General features: G+C 50.4%; 2 protein-coding genes across 7 annotated transcripts in view; one reads left to right on the top strand and one right to left on the bottom strand.

Moving 5' to 3' along the window:
* The window catches only part of LOC123747890 (carbohydrate sulfotransferase 10), a 257,272-nt gene that overhangs the window by 178,088 nt on the left and 63,712 nt on the right, over window positions 1-15,472 (bottom strand). The gene's annotated exons all lie outside the window — the stretch shown is intronic.
* Window positions 1-15,472, top strand: part of LOC123753273 (protein Tob1-like) — an 82,447-nt gene that overhangs the window by 57,524 nt on the left and 9,451 nt on the right. The window contains exon 1 of one of the 6 annotated variants that reach the window (XM_069305778.1): window positions 6,110-6,235. The exons of 4 other annotated variants lie outside the window; for them this stretch is intronic. The gene's annotated coding sequence lies outside the window, so the exon portion shown is untranslated. Of the gene's footprint in view, window positions 1-6,109; window positions 6,329-15,472 lie in introns of those variants that run through there. One more of the 6 variants, XM_069305777.1, reaches the window with a different exon arrangement.

Here is a 15,472-nt window from a genome sequence, read left to right as displayed (position 1 = left end):
ATCCGTCTGTATCGTATTATCTGTGTTGAAGAAGGTAGAAGTATCCGTCTGTATCGTATTATCTGTGTTGAAGAAGGTAGAAGTATCCGTCTGTATCGTATTATCTGTGTTGAAGAAGGTAGAAGTATCCGTCTGTATCGTATAGAAATATGTGTCGTACTGGCAGACTGCGACACAGGTAAACAAGAGGTGTGAACCAGGACCAGAGTTGAGAAGGTGTACTGGAGCGTCGGGAGGTGTACTGGAGCGTCGGGAGGTGTACTGGAGCGTCGGGAGGTGTACTGGAGCGTCGGGAGGTGTACTGGAGCGTCGGGAGGTGTACTGGAGCGTCGGGAGGTGTACTGGAGCGTCGGAAGGGGTACTGGAGCGTCGAGAGGTGTACTGGAGCGTCGGAAGGGGTACTGGAGCGTCGAGAGGTGTACTGGAGCGTCGGGAGGTGTACTGGAGCGTCGGGAGGGGTACTGGAGCGTCGAGAGGTGTACTGGAGCGTCGGGAGGTGTACTGGAGCGTCGGGAGGGGTACTGGAGCGTCGAGAGGTGTACTGGAGCGTCGGGAGGGATACTGGAGCGTCGAGAGGTGTACTGGAGCGTCGGGAGGTGTACTGGAGCGTCGGAACGGATACTGGAGCGTCGAGAGGTGTACTGGAGCGTCGGGAGGTGTACTGGAGCGTCGGAACGGATACTGGAGCGTCGAGAGGTGTACTGGAGCGTCGGAACGGATACTGGAGCGTCGGAAGGGGTACTGGAGCGTCGGAAGGGATACTGGAGCGTCGAGAGGTGTACTGGAGCCAGCAAGCACTTCGTCAGTGCAGGGGGGGGGGAGAGGGGAAGCGTGTGGAAGGGAACAGAAGAGGAAGCAAAGTGTGACCACCATCTGGTGAAACAGAGGTTCCATCATTGTTCTGGAAGTAGATCTGACAAGAAATATTTCAATAAAGAAGTGGAAGTTATTACAATAGACGACTGACAGGTGAAGGGGCGAGGCTCAGGAGCTGAAGTTCGGCCCTGCAAACTGTTAAATAAACCACAAACACACACAGGGTTCAGTCCTTGGACCTATCCTGTTTCTGATATCATATATATATATATATCCTGAGCTCAGAGGCTCCGGAACATGTACACCGGTTGACTGACAATTTGAGAGGCGGGACCAAAGAGCAGAAACTCAACCCCTCCGAGCACAATTAGGTGAGTACACACATAAGCGTGTGTATTAAGGTTAGAAATGTAAATACCTACACATGACCCACGCCCCCCCCCACCCCCCACCCCTTTACACCACTACCTCTATAGTAATCAATATCTGCTCCGCTTCCCCATTTCCACACACAGTCTCTCCCTGTTATCACTATTAGTACCAAAAACCCGGACATCCCCCAGTCATAGGTCAGCCGCCCCATTTCGTACTCCCTATATATATACGGGTTAGGGGTCATTGTCCCTTTAGCCTCTAATTCCCACAGAAGGTCAACCCCCACCCCCCAACCCCCCCTACGCCAAGAGGGAGTTATCGTGGGAGAGAGGAAGGCAGAAGTAGGTCAGGGGGCTGCGCTCCCGCGTTTGAGGGGGGTCGGGAAAAATCAATACCTCCGCCTTGAGTTGAATAGATCCACCACCAGCACCACCACCACCACCACCAGCAGCCCCCCACCCCCTCTCTGTGCCACCCTTACCACACCAAGACCCCAGCATCCCCCCCCTCCAAGTCCCCACTACCACCATCGCTGTGGTGGTGGTGGTGGGGACCTCGAGGAGGTGAAGGTTGTTATTTTGGTTGTTCTAGAGGTGGTGACCTGGAGAGGAGGTTGTTCTGCTACTGGTGGTTGTGGTTGACGCTCGATGGTCGAAACGTTTGGGTGTTGTGGGTGGAGGTGGTGGTAGTAGTGGAGCCTATTTTACTGTGGTAACGGGTTGAAACGCTAAGTAGCTGGTGTGGGCTGCTCTTGTACTGGCTATGGTGAAGAGGCTCTTGTTAGTCTCATTCCTGCTTGTGGCGTTGTTCCTGCCTGCTTCTGCTGCTACTGCTGCTACTGCCACTTGCAGCACATGTTACTTCTGCTGCCTGTCGTCCTGCGGCCTGCCGTCCTGCGGTCTGCCATCCTGCGGCCTGCCATCCTGCGGCCTGCCATCCTGCGGCCTGCCATCCTGCGGCCTGCCATCCTGCGGCCTGTCATCCTGCGGCCTGCCATCCTGCGGCCTGTCGTCCTGCGGCCTGCCATCCTGCGGCCTGCGGCCTGCCGTCCTGCTGCCACTCACGGCGACAGTGGCGCCTCTCGCCAACCCTCAGGGCAGCTTTTACTGTTGGGGAAGTTACCGGACTTGGAGGTGGGAGGCCATGTTTATGGTCACAGACTTGGGGCTATCATGTTGTGTATGATGATAAGGCCGCAGGAGACGCGGTGGTCTGCCCTCTCATGGTCTCCCTTGACCTCTGCCCGCGTCTCTTGACCTCTTGACCTATGGCCGCTTCTGTTGACTTCTCAACTCCTCGGCCTCTGGCTTCAATCTCTAGTGGTTTGACCTCGTATGGTCCCCTAGTGACTCAAGTTCACCTCACCTTGACTTGCCAAGTGGCACTTGAGGCTCTCAACGTCTCCTCACCTCGGATGACCTCTTGACCTCTGTCACAACCTCTCCCTGAAAGCTATTCTAACCTTAACGTATAATCTCTCTTTAATTGACCTCTCCACACCTGTGATTCGACTTCAGTTCACAGTGTATTGATCAGTGTGTCTGATCCTCTCTTGAATCCTCTCCTACTCCTTCCTTCCTTCCTTTTCTCCTCCAATCCCTATCCCTCAGACCATCCTCCCTCCCTCCCACCCCCGCCTTCTCCTCTCTCTGCTTTTTAAATAAGTCTAAGTCAGCTTGTGACCAGCCTGCAGTGATGGCTGGGAGTTAGTAGATAGTGTATAGTGATAGTGATAGTGATAGTAGAGTTAGTAGATAGTAGATAGTGATGGCTGGGAGTTAGTAGGGGATGCAGTGATGGCAATTTTTCCTGACTGTGTGTGAACTCTGTTTCTTAACAGCGTGACCAGTAAACCTAGCTTTTTTCCACAGTGATTGGGAGACGAAGTTTACCTTTGTCCAACTGATTAGGTTAAGGTTTCCCAGATCCTGGCCGGGCTCGGGGAGTAGATGGACTTCCGAGACCCTCTCTAGGTATGCTAATATTTTTTTCCTGAGTGCCTTCAACATATTGTTAGTGTTGAGAGATGGGGCCGAGTTCAATTACCTGTGGATTACCTGTCACCTGTTTATGCTGCGTGTTGCGACCTGTGGATGTGTTGCTTTCCCAATAGTGACTGTAATATTTGTTGTGTTGCTCGGGGAGTAGAAGAACTCCCTCAACCCTCTCCTGGTATGCTGCAGGTGTGTGTGTGTGTGTGTGTGTGTGTGTGTGTGTGTGTGTGTGTGTGTGTGTGTATGTGTGTGTGTGTGTGTGTGTGTGTGTGTGTGTGTGTGTGTGTGTGCGCGCGCGCGCGCGTGTGTGTGCGTGCGTGCGTGCGTGCGTGTGTGTGTGTGTGTGTGTGTGTGTGTGTGTGTGTGTGTGTGTGTGTGCTGTCTTCCTATAACTAGGAAGACGATATATAACCAGTACCTCAAAGTTGGTATAAGCGGCGAGGGAGAAGGAGGAGGAGGAGGATGAGGCGGCGCCCGATACCCTAAGCCCAACCTTACTATTTCTCACTGCCCTGGCCCCCTGCCCGCGGGCTGCCCGGGGCACCAGAGGCCAGGCTCTCCTCCTCACTACCACAAATGTTTGTATTTCATCAGCGTGTTTTTAAGCGCCCGGTGCTTGCGTAAACTTTTGAGCCCCCCCCCCCCCCTTCCTCCCCGCACCTATTCGGCCTAGTCAGACATACTACATCGTCAATCCTATCTACCCTATCCTCCAATCCTATCTACCCTATCCTTCAATCCTATCTACCCTATCCTCCAATCCTATCTACCCTATCCTCCAAGCCTATCTACCCTATCCTCCAAGCCTATCTACCCTATCCTCCAATCCTATCTACCCTATCCTCCAAGCCTATTTACCCTATCCTCCAATCCTATCTACCCTATCCTCCAATCCTATCTACCCTATCCTCCAATCCTACCTACCCTATCCTCCAATCCTATCTACCCTATCCTCCAATCCTATCTACCCTATCCGCCAGCCCGACACCACCCACACAACACCATCTTCTCCCTTTTTCCCTACATCTCTAGGCCACTTAAGAGATGTAGGGAAAAAAGGAAGTCTGCTTTCTGCCTGCATTCCATTCCCTGCCTTCACGCCTGCTTCATTCATTCCTTTTTCCTGTGCTGTAGCTAAACATGATGATATCAATATAACATCCTGCGTATATTATATATATATATATATATATATATATATATATATATATATATATATATATATATATATATATATATATATATATGACTATATATATATATGACTTCTGGGGTGTGAGTTTTCAGTCGCATATAGTCCTGGGGACCATTCAGGCTTGTTCGCATATATATATATATATATATATATATATATATATATATATATATATATATATATATATATATATATATATATATATATATATATATATACATTCGACACATTTGCATAAACCACACAAGTTAATTGTAGCACGAAGAACTCTTCCCCCTGTGAAGGACTCGAACCTTAGAGAGTGAGGTACACAAGCACCGCCCAGTGTCCTAGGGCCTTCATCACGACTGCCCGTCTACAAAATCCTAGTCACTCTATGAACCTTTTTCTCTGGAGATCAATTTAACACTCCTGCTTGCACGCCCACACTCTCTTTTGCTTGCCCACCCACTCTCTTGTTGCCCACCCTCCCTTTTGCTTGCCCACCCTCCCTTTTGCTTGCCCACCCACTCTCTTGCTTGCCCACCCTCCCTTTTGCTTGCCCACCCTCCCTTTTGCTTGCCCACCCTCCCTTTTGCTTGCCCACCCACTCTCTTGCTTGCCCACCCTCCCTTTTGCTTGCCCACCCTCCCTCTTGCTTGCCCACTCTCTCTCTTGCTTGCCCACCCTCCCTCTTGCTTGCCCACCCTCCCTCTTGCTTGCCCATCCTCCCTCTTGCTTACCCACCCTCCCTCTTGCTTGCCCACCCTCCCTCTTGCTTGCCCACCCTCCCTCTTGCTTGCCCACCCTCCCTCTTACATGTCCTTGCCCTTAACCTGTCCAGCGGCGCTGAAGGACAAGCTCACAGAGCCCTTAAAGCTTCCTGTCGGCTAACGGAGTTATTTTATGTGTGTGGTTAGCATTGTATTGCCGCTGTCGCTCTGCTGGGGTCACCAGCATGGTGGGTGCCTTGTCGGGACGGTGGCTGGGGGTCAGCACGTAGTGCTTAGGCATAATTTCCTGGGGTGGTGGTTGGCTGGGGTGGTGGTTGAGGCGGGTGGTGGTTGAGGCGGGTGGTGGTTGGCTGGGGTGGTGGTTGAGGCGGGTGGTGGTTGAGGCGGGTGGTGGTTAACTGGGGTGGTGATTGAGGCGGGTGGTGGTTGGCTGGGGTGGTGGTTGAGGCGGGTGATTTCTTGGTGGTTAATTGGGGGGTGATTGGGTGGGTAGGTTGTTAGTGGTTTGGATGGGTAGTTTCCTGTGGGTTGGTGCTTGAGTGACCTAATACAGGGCCGCCACGCTGCCAGCTTGAGTCCCTTGGATGAGCGCCTTTCTCCATCGATTTTCGTACGCTGTTTAAATCTCTTGCTGCTGCTGCTGCTGCTGTTCTTGCTCTTTAGCTGTTAACGAGCTTATGACGCAGGTGAAGGTTACGAGCAGAGTGCCATACGCTTGTTGAGAGTGTGGCACTAACTACAGCCGTCTGTGTGAACAATAGATCAATAATTTAGGCCAGGCTGAGGGCCTGAGTGTGTGTGTGGGGGTTTTCCAAGCGCTGGACATCAAGCGGCCTCAGAGAATCCGGACCCGCAGCCGCGGCTGGCGTGCATGGAGCCGGCTGTGCGTGGGGCCGTGCAAGCAACACAAAGCAAGCTGGTGCCTGGGTGCTGGGGCCCGCTGCTGGAATCGACCTGAGTGGTGGAGCGTGCGCGGGGCGGCGTGTGGGTGGAGGAGGCGGTGATGGTGGAAGCGGCGGAGTTCTGGTGGTAGTGAAGAGGTGCTCCAGTGTGGTGGTCTTCGGGCGCTGCCACACTGCTGCCGCTCCTGCTGCTGCTGCTGCTAGCCGAGGTGGTGGCGGCGGTCGTCGACACCAGCGCCGGTCAGTTTAGTGGAGTATTGTGCTAGTGCCGGGCGGGCGGGGACCAGCTGGCATCACCTCACCCATGTGTTGACTCCACCAGCTGCCTCTGAGGCAGGTGGTACTTCTCTCTCTCTCTCTCACCCTCTCGCCTCACCCCTCACCAAACCGTCTTGGAAACAAACCCAACTCCGTGCAGTGAACAGTGAGAGTGAGTCCCCGTGCGAGCAGTTATTCAGACAGCCAGCTGGAGCAGAGGAAAGCAGGCGGGGCAACAGATAGTTCAGATGCAGGCAACTGGAGCAGAGGCAGACAGGCAGGCAGTTGCAGCAAAGGCAGACAGGGTGGCAGCTGGAGCAGAGGCAGGCAGACAGACAGGCAGGTAGGCAGGGTGGCAGCTGGAACAGAGGCAGGCAGGCAGGCAGGCAGGCAGGCAGGCAGACAGGCAGGCAGGTAGGCAGGGTGGCAGCTGGAACAGAGGCAGGCAGGCAGGCAGGCAGGCAGGCAGGCAGACAGGCAGGCAGGTAGGCAGGGTGGCAGCTGGAACAGAGGCAGGCAGGCAGGCAGGCAGGCAGGCAGGCAGGCAGGCAGGCATGCATCTGGTGGAATCAATAGTAACAACAGGTAGACGTCCTGAATACACAGTAACTCAACATTCATGCTGATACCATTGGGTTTTAATTAACTTGTCCTGTGTCAACTACCCATTACCTTGACCCCACTACCCGAGCGTAATCACCAGCACAATATAAGAAAAGTATTTTTGGGGAGGTTCCAGTTCATCCGAGAAGGATTTCATAAAATGTGACTCAAGTGTAAAGTGTAAACTGGTGTAGCGAGGCTGTAGTTCCTCGGGTGACCTGACCAGGTCACGCTAGTGTCTCCCCCCCCCCCAACACCCCACCCCCCAGGAGTACTAGAGCGGAGAGTAACAAGTGTGTGGGGGGAGAGTTATGTGCCGGGCCTCCGCGGGGGTCCCCAACACACACTGAACAACACATATAGCCAACGGTGAACATAAATAGATTCCTGACCCCCCACACCTCCTCCCCTCCCGTTCTCCTCCTCTTCCATCCATCACCCCCTAATTTATCATAGATTTGCTATTCCCACTTCCCCTTATTCCTCCTAAACCTTGTCACCGACCTCCCCACACCCTCCCTAATATATATATAGATAGAAAGAGAGAGAGAGAGAGAGAGAGAGAGAGAGAGAGAGAGAGAGAGAGAGAGAGAGAGAGAGAGAGAGAGAGAGAGAGAGAGAGAGAGAGAGAGAGAGAGCGTATATCCTCACCTAGTAGTGCCCAAGTGCCCACGTAGATGCCCTCACCTAGAGGTACTCGTCTAAAGGTATTTACAAGGTGGAGCTGCAGCTCTCAAGCCCCGCCTTTCTATCTTGTGGTCAGCTAATACCATGAGTTCCATCCTTAATGTTTCTCGGCGTGTTTCCTGTCGAAGCTCTTTAAAGAAACTTGCCTCACAGATCTCGACTTCTCGTTGGCCGCTCCATTTTGCTATCACTGGGGGAGCGTACCCGTACTCAAGGCCTTTATGTGCAACGTCAGAGGCTCCTGCACGCCACGCAAGTACGCAGTTCTAGGTCAGGGGTGAAATGCGTAGATTGTATGATCTGGCCGGTCTTCTCAAAGTGCCCAGTTGGTCTTGAAATGCAGCTAATCTTCAAGAAGTGCTCAGCTGGTCCTGATATGCAGCTAATCTTCAAGAAGTGCTCAGCTGATCTTGAAATGCAGCCAATCTTCAAGAAGTGCCCAGCTGATCTTGAAATGCAGCCAATCTTCAAGAAGTGCTCAGCTGGTCCTGAAATGCAGCTAATCTTCAAGAAGTGCCCAGCTGATCTTGAAATGCAGCTAATCTTCAAGAAGTGCCCAGCTGATCTTGAAATGCAGCTAATCTTCAAGAAGTGCCCAGCTGGTCTTGAAATGCAGCTAATCTTCAAGAAGTGCCCAGCTGGTCTTGAAATACAGCTAATCTTCAAGAAGTGCCCAGCTGGTCTTGAAATGCAGCTAATCTTCAAGAAGTGCCCAGCTGATCTTGAAATGCAGCTAATCTTCAAGAAGTGCCCAGCTGGTCTTGAAATGCAGCTAATCTTCAAGAAGTGCCCAGCTGGTCTTGAAATACAGCTAATCTTCAAGAAGTGCCCAGCTGGTCTTGAAATGCAGCTAATCTTCAAGAAGTGCCCAGCTGATCTTGAAATGCAGCTAATCTTCAAGAAGTGCCCAGCTGATCTTGAAATGCAGCTAATCTTCAAGAAGTGCCCAGCTGATCTTGAAATGCAGCTAATCTTCAAGAAGTGCTCAGCTGGTCCTGAAATGCAGCTAATCTTCAAGAAGTGCCCAGCTGGTCCTGAAATGCAGCTAATCTTCAAGAAGTGCCCAGCTGATCTTGAAATGCAGCCAATCTTCAAGAAGTGCCCAGCTGGTCTTGAAATGCAGCTAATCTTCAAGAAGTGCCCAGCTGATCTTGAAATGCAGCTAATCTTCAAGAAGTGCCCAGCTGGTCCTGAAATGCAGTTCTGCCACAACTGATTACTAACAAAGGAGCTTCTGGGCTGCTCTGCGAAGCGTGGCGTGCTTTACCAGAACCTTTAGAAGGAAGAAAACGCCGAATAAGAGAGAGAGATATAACGAACGATGGAGTGAAGAACCAAGAGAATAAGGAACCAAGAATAGCGTAGAAAGAGAGAGAGAGAGAGAGAGAGAGAGAGAGAGAGAGAGAGAGAGAGAGAGAGAGAGAGAGAGAGAGAGAGAGAGAGAGAGGGAGGTAGGGAGAGGGGGGGGGGGAGGGGGCACACCAAGGAGGAAAGTAATGACCGAAACAACATGTTGTTTCTTGCGTCCTTCTGCGCATTCTGAGAAGGTTGTGCACATTCTGAGAAGGTTGTGCGCATTCCGAGAAGGTTGTGCGCATTCTGAGAAGGTTGTGCGCATTCTGAGAAGGTTGTGCGCATTCTGAGAAGGTTGTGCGCATTCCGAGAAGGTTGTGCGCATTCCGAGAAGGTTGTGCGCATTCTGAGAAGGTTGTGCGCATTCCGAGAAGGTTGTGCGCATTCTGAGAAGGTTGTGCGCATTCTGAGAAGGTTGTGCGCATTCTGAGAAGGTTGTGCGCATTCTGAGAAGGTTGTGCGCATTCCGAGAAGGTTGTGCGCATTCTGAGAAGGTTGTGCGCATTCCGAGAAGGTTGTGCGCATTCTGAGAAGGTTGTGCGCATTCCGAGAAGGTTGTGCGCATTCTGAGAAGGTTGTGCGCATTCTGAGAAGGTTGTGCGCATTCTGAGAAGGTTGTGCGCATTCCGAGAAGGTTGTGCGCATTCGCGGGAGATGAGCATTAAGGGTCGCTGAGCATTTCTGTGGTGGCTTCATGCATCCTTAAACTTTATAAAGTCTGTGCATTCTGTAATGACTGTGTCCTCTGAGCTTTCTTGGTGCATTCTAAAGTAGTTTAGTGCATTCTGTGGCGGCTCAGTGCATACTGTGGCGGCTCAGTGCATACTGTGGCGGCTCAGTGCATACTGTGGCGGCTCAGTGCATACTGTGGCGGCTCAGTGCATACTGTGGCGGCTCAGTGCATACTGTGGTGACTCAGTGCATACTGTGGTGACTCAGTGCATACTGTGGTGACTCAGTGCATACTGTAGCGGCTCAGTGCATACTGTGGCGGCTCAGTGCATACTGTGGCGGCTCAGTGCATACTGTGGTGACTCAGTGCATACTGTGGCGGCTCAGTGCATACTGTGGCGGCTCAGTGCATACTGTGGCGGCTCAGTGCATACTGTGGCGGCTCAGTGCATACTGTGGCGGCTCAGTGCATACTGTGGCGGCTCAGTGCATACTGTGGCGGCTCAGTGCATACTGTGGCGGCTCAGTGCATACTGTGGCGGCTCAGTGCATACTGTGGCGGCTCAGTGCATACTGTGGCGGCTCAGTGCATACTGTGGCGGCTCAGTGCATACTGTGGCGGCTCAGTGCATACTGTGGTGACTCAGTGCATACTGTGGCGGCTCAGTGCATACTGTGGCGGCTCAGTGCATACTGTGGCGGCTCAGTGCATACTGTGGCGGCTCAGTGCATACTGTGGCGGCTCAGTGCATACTGTGGTGACTCAGTGCATACTGTGGTGACTCAGTGCATACTGTGGTGACTCAGTGCATACTGTGGCGGCTCAGTGCATACTGTGGCGGCTCAGTGCATACTGTGGCGGCTCAGTGCATACTGTGGTGACTCAGTGCATACTGTGGTGACTCAGTGCATACTGTGGTGACTCAGTGCATACTGTGGCGGCTCAGTGCATACTGTGGTGATTCAGTGCATACTGTGGTGACTCAGTGCATACTGTGGTGACTCAGTGCATACTGTGGTGACTCAGTGCATACTGTGGTGACTCAGTGCATACTGTGGCGGCTCAGTGCATATTGTGGTGACTCAGTGCATTTTGAGGCGTCTTTCGAAACCTGCATTGTTTTTCTTTAATAAACTTAAATGGGGTTTTGAACAACTCTGTGTGTGTGTGTGTACTTACCTAATTGTACTTATCTAATTGTGCTTGCGGGGGTTGAGCTCTGGCTCTTTGGTCCCGCCAGTCAACTGTCAATCAACTGTTGTACAGATTCTTGAGCCTACTGGGCTCTTATCATATCTACACTTGAAGCTGTGTATGGAGTCAGCCTCCACCACATCACTTCCTAATGCATTTTATTTGTCTACTACTCTGACACTGAAAAAATTCTTTCTAACGTCTCTATGGCTCATTTGGGCACTCAGTTTCCACGTGTGTTCCACAGATGTGTTACTAGGTTTTTTCTCACGATCTTCTCCATCACCTTGCATGGTATACAAGTTAAGGACACTGGCCTGTAATTCAGTGCCTCTTGCCTGCACCCTTTTTGCATATTGGTACTACATTAGCCGTTTTCCATATTTCTGGTAGGTCTCCTGTTTCCATTGACCTACTATACACTATGGAGAGTGGCAAGCAAAGCGCTCCTGCACACTCTTTCAATACCCATGGTAAGATTCCGTCCGGGCCAACAGTATTTCTCACGTCCAGATCCAACAGGTGCCTCTTGATCTCATCTCTTGTAATTTCGAACCCTTCCAAGGCCGCCTGGTTTAATGCCACCTCTCCTAGCGCAGTGACTCCTCCTTGTTCTATTGTGAAGACCTCCTGGAACCTCTTGTTGAGTTCTTCACACACCTCTTTGTCATTCTCTGTGCTGCCTTTCTATAGCCTGCCATGATCGCCATTTTATTTTGATATGACTTTCTTTATTTTATGGGTTGGAATTGTGAATGTTACGTTGTATTTCCTCGTATTACCATTCTTTAGGGTGGTTGGGTACACAGTCTGGGGGTGGTTGGGTACACAGTCTGGGGGTGGTTGGGTACACTGTCTGGGGGTAGTTGGGTACACTGTCTGGGGGTAGTTGGGTACACTGTCTGGGGGTAGTTGGGTACACAGTCTGGGGGTGGTTGGGTACACAGTCTGGGGGTGGTTGGGTACACTGTCTGGGGGTGGTTGGGTACACAGTCTGGGGGTGGTTGGGTACACTGTCTGGGGGTAGTTGGGTACACTGTCTGGGGGTAGTTGGGTACACTGTCTGGGGGTAGTTGGGTACACTGTCTGGGGAGTGATTGGTGCAAGTTGTGTTCCATCGGACCATTAGAGTCTCAGTATACAGTTAGCTTCATTCACTCTCGTAGCTTTAATTTAACTCCGGAGTACGTACGTTATGGGGTTGTTATAGTTCTTATGGGGTTTAGTTCTTATGGGGTTTGTAGTTTGGAGGGTCAGTAGTTTGACCTTTGTCTGGGGTTGACCTCGATAAGACAGACCAGAATATGTTTCCGATATACCTGTGTTTCAGTGAACATATTGCTAATGGTAAATATTTTCACTGCGTCAACACATACGGATGCTGTTCACCGTTCAAGTGTTTGAACACAAGCACAGGTGCAGGAGAAGAGTCACAATAACGTGGCTGAAGTACGTTGACCAGACCACACACTAGAAGGTGAAGGGACGGCGCTGTTTCGGTCCGTCTTGGACCATTCTCAAGCCGATTCAAATTCTCAAGTCGGACTCAAATGGTCCGTCCTGGACCATTTAAGAATGGTCCTGGACGGACCGAAACGTCGTCGTCCCTTCACCTTCTAGTGTGTGGTCTGGTCAACAAGCACAGGTGTTCACAATGGTCTGTGGCACAGCACTCCGCTGTGGCACAGCACTCCGCTGTGGCACATCCCCTTGAAGAACACGGAACACTATGCGTCATTCATTTATTTCACCACAGTTAAAATTACGCACATGTTAAGTCTCCCATGGTAATTACGCACATGGTGACCGCCCCCCCTTCCCTCCCTCCCATGGTAATTACGCACATGGTGACCGCCCCCCCTTCCCTCCCTCCCATGGTAATTACGCACATGGTGACCGCCCCCCCCCTTCCCTCCCTCCCATGGTAATTACGCACATGGTGACCGCCCCCCCTTCCCTCCCTCCCATGGTAATTACGCACATGGTGACCGCCCCCCCTTCCCTCCCTCCCATGGTAATTACACACACGGTAACCTGGGGGTCTGCTAATGAGCCCATGATAATCATATCAAAAAATCATTTGTCAAATATGCTTGGAAATATCAGTTATGCATCTTCAATTGGTGGCACTGTTATCTCATGACTTTCTAAATCATTTATAACAAATCGGAAATGTCAAAAACAATTAAAAATATAAACAGAGTACTTCTAAAAGAAAATTTTAACTTTTTTAGTTCTGTATATTACGAAAATTCCATCAAAACCGGAATGAAACCGACATTGAAGTCATTGTTAAAAATGTTTAAATTATATTTTGTGATTAGAATTTTGGCGCCAAAAATGAAGGCGCTGAATATCGCCAATAACGTTACTTCTGATATACGAAGCTTTATATAAACTTTACAATGACTTGTATTCAGTTAATCTTCTTATGTTTTATGCTTTCATGGACAAACAATATTAATTCTTGCCACTTTTAAAAGTAGTTCCGCTATTTTTAGCGCTGTTGTCGGCGAGTTTAAAAATACTTATATATTATGAGTTTGATTCCTTTTAAATAACAGCTAAAAATGTAACTAAAACATATCTAATTTCCCACACACAATAAAACACGGAAAAGCAGCACAATAGTGGCAAAAATATAAGACTCGTGCAGCCTACGTGTGTGTGTGTGTGTGTGTGTGTGTGTGTGTGTGTGTGTGTGTGTGTGTGTGTGTGTGTGTGTGTGTGTGTGTGTATGTGTGTGTGTGTGTGTGTGTGTGTGTGTGTGTGTGTGTGTGTGTACTCACCTAGTTGTGCTTGCGGGGATTGAGCTTTGGCTCTTTGGTCCCGCCTCTCAACCGTCAATCAACTGGTGTACAGATTCCTGAGCCTACTGGGCTCTATCATATCTACATTTGAAAGTGTGTATGAAGTCAGCCTCCACAACATCACTGCCTAATGCATTCCACCTGTTAACTCTGTGGCTCATTTGGGTACTCAGTTACCACCTGTATCCCCTTGTTCGCGTACCACCAGTGTTGAATAGTTTATCCTTGTCTACCCTGTCAATTCCTCTGAGAATTTTGTAAAAAGTGATCATGTCTCTCCTTACTCTTCTGTCTTCCAGTGTCGTCAGGTGCATTTCCCGCAGCCTTTCCTCGTAACTCATGCCTCTTAGTTCTGGGACTAGCCTAGTGGCATACCTCTGTACTTTTTCCAGCTTCGGCTTGTGTTTGACAAGGTACGGGCTGCATGCTGGGGCCGCATACTCCAGGATTGGTCTTTCATACGTGTTACGCAAGGTTCTGAATGATTCCTTACACAGGTTCCTGAAGGCAGTTCTGATGTTAGCCAGCCTCGCATACGCCGCAGATGTTATTCTTTTTATGTGGGCTTCAGGAGACAGGTTTGGTGTGATATCAACTGCTAGTTCTTTCTCTCTGTCCGTTTCATGAAGGACTTCATCTCCCATTCTGTATCCTGTGACTGGCCTCCTGTTTCCACCGCCTAGTATCATTACCTTATAGTTACTCGAGTTGAACTTTAGTAGCCATTTGTTGGCCCATTCATTTAGTTTGTCTAGGTCATCTTGTAACCTCGTACTATCCTCCTCTGTCTTAATCCTCCTCATAATTTTTGCATCCTCAGCAAACAGTGAGAGGAACGATTCTATACCCTCTGGGAGATCATTTACATATATCAGAAACAACATAGGTCCAAGGACTGAACTCTGCGGCACTCCACTGGTGACGCCTTGCCAATCTGAGACCTCTTCCCTCACAGTGACTCGCTGTCTTCTGTTGCTTAGGTGTTCCCTTATCCAATGGATAAGGGTGTGTGTGCGGGGGGGGAGGGGGTGATGAGGGGGATGATGAGGGAGGGGGGGGGGCACCGGCCTACAAACCAGTGACACTAACAAGCCCTCCCAACAAGGCACTATCGACGGTTCATAAAGATGTTGGTTCGTGTCTATATATACACCAGCCGATATAATTGTGCTCGTTCCATCATTTGTGCCTAAGAGCACGTGTATGTGGGTCTTACTGGGGGGGGGGGAGAGTATGCTGGTCTTCTCCTCTCACTGAGGGTATGCTGCTCTCTATTACAAGTATATGGGACTTTATCCATTATATTCACCTCAGTGCGTTTATTCTTTCTTCAGTCCCCGCTCTTCCGGGTACACGTCTTTCCCACTCTCATATTTGTCATCATATTTTTTCCCTAGATTTTCCTTTCCGTTTTCCTTCTGATATTTTTCCAGAAGGAAAACGGAAAGGAAAAATCTAGGGAAAAAATAGTTTTTTGTTTTCCTTCTCTGTTTCCTGTCTTCCCTCTTGCTTGATATTTCTCATCAGCTTCCTCTTCCATTCCTGTTCCCACCACCCGTCCCATCCCAATGCCTCATCCTGATCCCTTTCTCAGTGCTATATAGTCGTGGTGGCTTGGCGCTTTCCCCTGATAGTTCCCCCCCCCCTTCCTCTGCCTCGTTCAAACTGAGTCACCCGTTTTTGTCGCTATCCGGGCTCCACTTCCTTATCCGGCCTCCACTTCCTTATCCGACCTCTACTTCCTTATCCGGCCTCCACTTCCTTATCCGACCTCTACTTCCTTATCCGGCCTCCACTTCCTTATCCGGCCTCCACTTCCTTATCCGGCCTCCACTTCCTTATCCGGCCTCCACTTCCTTATCCGGCCTCCACTTCCTTATCCGGCCTCCACATCCTTAT

This window comes from Procambarus clarkii, chromosome 56, assembly GCF_040958095.1.
Source record: "Procambarus clarkii isolate CNS0578487 chromosome 56, FALCON_Pclarkii_2.0, whole genome shotgun sequence".
Taxonomy (NCBI): Eukaryota; Metazoa; Arthropoda; class Malacostraca; order Decapoda; family Cambaridae; genus Procambarus; species Procambarus clarkii.
This window is presented reverse-complemented; position numbering and strand designations above follow the sequence as displayed.